At 38.2% G+C, this 6,000-nt stretch overlaps 1 long non-coding RNA gene across 2 annotated transcripts in view; it reads right to left on the reverse strand.

Annotated features, from left to right (window-relative positions):
* The window catches only part of LOC142061944 (uncharacterized), a 41,777-nt gene extending 40,915 nt beyond the window's left edge, over positions 1 to 862 (reverse strand). For both annotated transcript variants that reach the window (XR_012662314.1, XR_012662313.1), the window contains exon 1: positions 781 to 862. This is a non-coding gene — a long non-coding RNA (uncharacterized LOC142061944). The remainder of the gene's footprint in view (positions 1 to 780) is intronic.
* Between the last annotated feature and the right edge of the window lie 5,138 nt (positions 863 to 6,000).

Raw genomic sequence — 6,000 nt, forward strand, 5'->3', positions numbered from 1 at the left:
CACCCCCAGGTCCTTTTCCTCCAGGCAGCTCTCCAGCCACTCCTCCCCAAGCCTGTAGCGCTGCATGGGGTTGTTGTGACCCAAGTGCAGGACCCGGCACTTGGCCTTGTTGAATCTCATACCGTTGGCTCTGGCCCAGTGATCCAGGCTGTCCAGGTGCCTTTGTAGGGCCTTGCTGCCCCCCAGCAGATCGACACTTCCACCCAGCTTGGTGTCACCTGCAGACTTACTGAGGGTGCACTCAACCCCCTCATCCAGATCATCAACGACTGGCCCCAACACTGAGCCCTGGGGAACACCACTCGTGACCGGCCGCCAACTGGATTTGACTCCATTCACCACCACTCTCTGGGCTTGGCCGTCCAGCCAGTTTTAACTCAACGCAGAGTGCACTTGTCCAAACTGTGAGCAGCCAGCTTCTCCAGGAGAATGCTGTGGGACACAGTTTTAAAGGCCTTACTAAAGTCCAGGTAGACAATGTCCACAGCCTTCCCCTCATCCACTAAGCAGGTCACCTTATCATAGGAGACCAGGTTAGTGAGGCAGGACCTCCCTTTCATAAATCAGGAAGTTCCAGCTAAACATGAGGAAAAGCTTCTTTACTTTGAGAGTGCCAGAGCAGTGGAACAGGCTTCCCAGGGAGGCCGTGGGGTCTCCTTCCCTGGAGACATTCAAAATCCGCCTGGACGTGTTCCTGTGCCCCCTGCTTTGTGTGTCCCTGCTCAACTGGGGGGGGGTGGTTGGACAAGGTGATCTCCAGAGGTCCCTTCCAACACCTACCATTCTGTGATTCTGAGATATTTTGCATCTTCGTAGTTCTTTTCATTGTGAATTGCTTTGTCACATGAAGTCAAGAAATTTTCATGCTGGAAGAGACCAGGGTAAAACTCTGCATCACTAGCATTTTTATTTAATCCTGTTAAACATTATATAAGCTAAATCCATGCTTGCAGTTTTCCTCTCCTGATTTTCTCTCTGGCAAAAATATTGCGATGTCTCTAGAGCTCCTTTAAAGCATAACAAAAATAATAACATAAAAACCCTTTTCTTATGTCTTTACTGCTCTGAAAACAACAGATACTATCAGTTTCCACTCAAATCATTGAAATAAAACATTCTTTCAGCTTGGGGTCAATGCACACATACCAGTACAATTCCATGCAAACCTCAGTCCAAAAGAGCTTATTTCCATGATCTGATCCGACCAAGCATTTGTCTGCCAGGAAAATTCATTGTTACTGAGCTGAGATCTATGCCAATTGTATAGCACCACACATTACAGCACATTGCACACTTAAAGTGGTCCTTGGAAAAAAAAGAACAAAGAGACGAAAACCTTGCTAACACTACCTACTGACTAAAATGTGCAGTTTCCTTTTAAGATTTGTTTCCTTTTAAGATTCAAACGTGGTTTTAATTCTGGTGTTGGTTTGTAGTAGGGGTAGAAAGAGGTTTGACAATATTCTTTCCCATGTGTCCCATAGCATACATTTCTGCTAATGAGCTTTGATTTGGCTATGCCAGCTTGTACGGTGCAGCGATCTAACATTCCTTGTTATTAGATATGTGTGTGTTCCAGTTTCTGCATAACAAATTCAGTGTACAAGGCTTGATTTCTGGAAAAGGCAGGTGAAACTGTACATCACTGAGTCTTTTAATTAGCTATCCATTTTTGAATAGTGAGGCTAATCTTTTATTAAACCTCTAACCCAACATTTTCAAACTCAGGTTCTCCTTTGTTTGGGATCTACAGTCTTCACTTACACACATAACTTTAGGTAGAAATCTGAAGATGTTGCCATTAACTCTAAAAATGCCTTTGCCCTCACCTACACTTGCTCATAGCCATATTACTCCATGGACTAAATCTGTGGGCAGGAAGAGTACCTGAGAGCCAGAACTTGTCAAATAAGAGCACTGGGATTTTAGTGCTCCCCACCTCTGGTACAGATTCAGACTGTGGATTGACTCCTGTTCTGGCAGTGTATCCTCCATGTTATTAAGATTCTTGCATGACTGTTATTTTTTCTAATCTTTTCCCCTTTTAATAAATTTTATTTTATTCTTCCTGGTGCATTTATCAGTCTGTCTTTTTTCAGTGAGCAAGTCTTCTACCTATTATTCTCTCACATCTTTTTGCTTTGGTTACCAAGACCTACAGTTTATTTTTCTGGAGCTTCAAGAGAAAATGGTAGTCATTCTTTCTGAATTCCTCTGATAAACAGTAATGAATTATATGCTTCACTTAATTATATCTTTTCTTGGGTTACAAGTTAATACATTTTTTCCTTAACTTATCTCTTAGTGCAATCAGCATTTTCTTTCTTATTTTCCATCAGAGTGACTAATTATGAATAAATGGGATGAGGAAGCCTCATTCCATATAAAGGGTGTGTAAGAAGTAAGCCAGGGAAGGAAATGAATGTCAAAGACAGAATTTCATAAGTTATTCTTGTAATTTCTTGGTTCAAAAGAGGAAGAAATTTTGTGAGAACATTTACTTTCATACAGGTTCCACAGTCCAAGTCCTGGCCATTCTCCTAAATTAGCCAAGATTTCAGACAGTTCTGATCTTGAATCCGTTGTGTTGGAAAAGATATGTAAAAAAGCCAAACCAAACTGTTAAGGTCTGTTACAACCTAAGGATTGCTTCAAAAACAAGAAGTCTAAAATGGATTTGGTCTGAGTCTGAAGTTTTGCTTTTTCAAAAAAAAAAACAACCATCAAAATACCTTGTGCATCTATATCTTTCTATATAGACCACTGAATGTATTTCAACTTCAGATTTTCTAGAAAACAAAAATAACTACCAGTCTCCCTCCATTTACCTCCAAGCATATAATGCTGTATTGTTAGAAAACATTAAAGTATGTATTTCTTTTTCTGTTCTTTGAGAAAAGTAAGATCTGTAGGGACAAAAATTAACTTCTCCTTCACTTATAATTTTGTCTAATAAAAGATATTACCACTTCCCTGCAAATATTGTTCTCCCTAAAAAACAATGGAACAACAACTATTATATTTTTCCTTTTATTTAATGTGACTTAAATTTGCAAAGACTAAATAATGTTACTGTTCCTTTTATAATAATTTATAAAATTACTCAAGAAACCTCTCAGGTCTCTACATTCATAAAAGGTTCTGGCTGAAATTAAATAGCATGAAGCGTGTTGAAGGCATCCTAATAGCAGGGGAAACTCAAGAGTGGGAGAGACATACAAAGTTCTTAGACTAACTCTGAGCTATCTGATCAGCCATGCAGTGTGACCCACTGTGTGCCAAATACACATAGCAGCTTGCGCAGCTTATCTCCACCATGTGCAGAGCAGTCTGTGAGCCAACTGGTCAATGTAGAGTAAGATGGAAGAGGACCCTGGGGAGAGGTGTAGAAACAAAATTACATTTAAACAGCAATGCTTTTCTGCTGCTGACAACATTCCTTCTGTCTGTTGTTTCTGGCTTTTAATTTTAAATATAGTTGCATTAACTTCTGATGAGATAATACTTGGTCCATCTCCAGATAGTTATTCTGGAATGATATCTTCTGTTTCTGAATAGTTGACTCACAACTTTATTTTGTATAGGGGAATGTGAAGGATGGCAGATTACCAATTGAGTAACGTATTTCAGTCCAAGCTCTGATTTTTGTCCTTATTGATATAATTACTGAAGGAAATAAGGACTCAAATTGGACACAGCTTGTTATGGAGAGTAAAAGCACCACTTGGCCTGGACTATTTATCTTTCTTATTTTGCTTGAGGCTGTGATGTGAAGAAGATAGGGGTCTTATATTAGAATAGCTAGACAGGCCCGTATCTATGACTTCCTCTAGAAGATGATTGACTGTGCAGCTCAAACTTTTTTTATTGTGACTACATTCATCCTTGGTCTTTTGTTATTTTTCGTAATGTATCTATACTTTGCAAACCATATGTATATTTCCACAACAATACAACCAAAACAAAGGAGATTTTGTGGAGAGAGGAAGTTGAAATTAAGTTTCAGCCAGAAGATAAGGCCTGTACAGCCTTGTACTTTTATTTCTCCCACTTATTTTTGGCTATTTACAAGTTTGCTTCCTTATCTATTCTAGAACACTAGGTGCCCTAAAGATGCCTTAAATAGGGAATAGGAAAATATCACCAAAGAGCAGATAATCTCGGTTAATTGTTACTTGTTTTTAAAACTAGATGAGTTGCCCTTTGGATACAGAACTTTGATCAGTGTTGAGTACAGGAAATGATAACTTATTTACGTAGACTAGATATATAAAGTTTAGGTAGCTAAAGTTAGAAAGAAAGATTTTTATTTAGGAAGACTGAACACCTCTCACTCATGAACAACACGGGAAATTACAAGGCAAGTTTTCCATATCCTGTTCTTCCAGATTTTAGAAAGATTTTTATTTAAAATTGAACCAGAAATTCGGTGTCTATAGACATAACATCTTTTGCAATTCAGGTGATATTTTCTGCTGGTGTACGAATAGTACTACTTGCAGCTCTGGATGTGGAGGTCTAGACAGCTGTTGATTTTGAACACAGAGACCTGCAGCTCATTTTCTACCAAGCGCTATTAAATTACATCAGCCTTCTATTTTCTACAGATTTGAATTTTAATAAATCTGAACTAAAAGTATTTATACTCCAGTATTAAGCTCTTGGGCGTTCCTGTTCATCAGCCACATAATTTACTTATTCATTGTGGATGCCAAATTAGATGGTTTTAAGTTCCTGGACAGTTGTAAAATATACTATCAACAGTTAAAGGAATTTCTTACCTGAAAACCAAAATAAATATTAATTAAACTCCTGGGAGACAAATGCTAATCTCCCCCATCTGCTGCTAGCAGGAATCTCAGCAACCCATATGCTGCTGTGGTAGTACATCTAGCCAGGTTATGGGCTTCCTACCAGTAGCTATGATAACAAGACCAACTTTTCTCCTCCTAGGGGAAGGCTAAGGAATAGAAAACCAGCCAGTAAAATCCATGGGTTCTACCTATGAAAACATGTGCTAAAATCTGGCTTTTACTTTTTCAAGGAGGGTTTTTCATCCCAGAGTGGGAGTTGTTGGCTGGTTGCAGATCATTTCCAAATCATCTATCTGGAGCAAGACTGGCCTTTAATTTCTTTTCCTACTTATGGGTAGTGAATTTTAGAGATGGAAACTCCATCTCCAAAAAGGCAAGCCTGCAGGTTCAAATATTGCTTTCAACACTTCCAATTTTATTTTTTATGTGTTTGCTGTTATTTAAATTTCATAAAATACTTGAAGCAAGAAGACAGGATTAGTTTGTCTGCAACATCAACAGAGGGCAAGCAATGATACATAGATACAAGTTAAAAATAAAGAGAATAGATGACTGCAACTTCTAAAAAAAAATTAACTGCTGGATGGAACGTGCATGTGTGGGAGCTCATTTAAAAGTTTTCTTCAAGAAAAAAAGATATGACCCATTCTCAATGGCATAAATATCAGCCTATTTTTATGATCTTCTCTGACCAAAGCAATGTTCTGTGGCATTTGACCTATCTACTAGAAGAGGAAGAGGTAATTTAAGCAAGTCATCTAACCCCTTAAAGACAAGACTGAGCGACAGGGAAGGGGAGACCTTTTCCTGAAAGGTTCACTACCTGTCTGTAAAACAGGAATATTCAGATATTGCTCCCATTACATTTCTAATCTAATTTCTCACCTGCTTAAACATATGGAAAGGTATTAATCTGTTGAAAGAGACACCTTTGCCTTGGCCCATAAAGATATTGATATTTAAATATTTTTTCCTCTCAAGTTTTTCTTGCTGGTTCATATTTTATGCATCTCCCGAATAGATTCTAAGTCTAATTAAAAGAATGGTATGGTACAACATGAAAGATATTTCAGTCTTTACATTTCATTGCAAAGCAAAGGAAAGGAACAAACAAAAAAAGGTCTGAAGTAGATTACAGTAGATTAATCAACTACTACATGAAAAACTATCATCTGACAGTAGACAA

Source organism: Phalacrocorax aristotelis, chromosome 9 (assembly GCF_949628215.1).
Source record: "Phalacrocorax aristotelis chromosome 9, bGulAri2.1, whole genome shotgun sequence".
Taxonomy (NCBI): domain Eukaryota; kingdom Metazoa; phylum Chordata; class Aves; order Suliformes; family Phalacrocoracidae; genus Phalacrocorax; species Phalacrocorax aristotelis.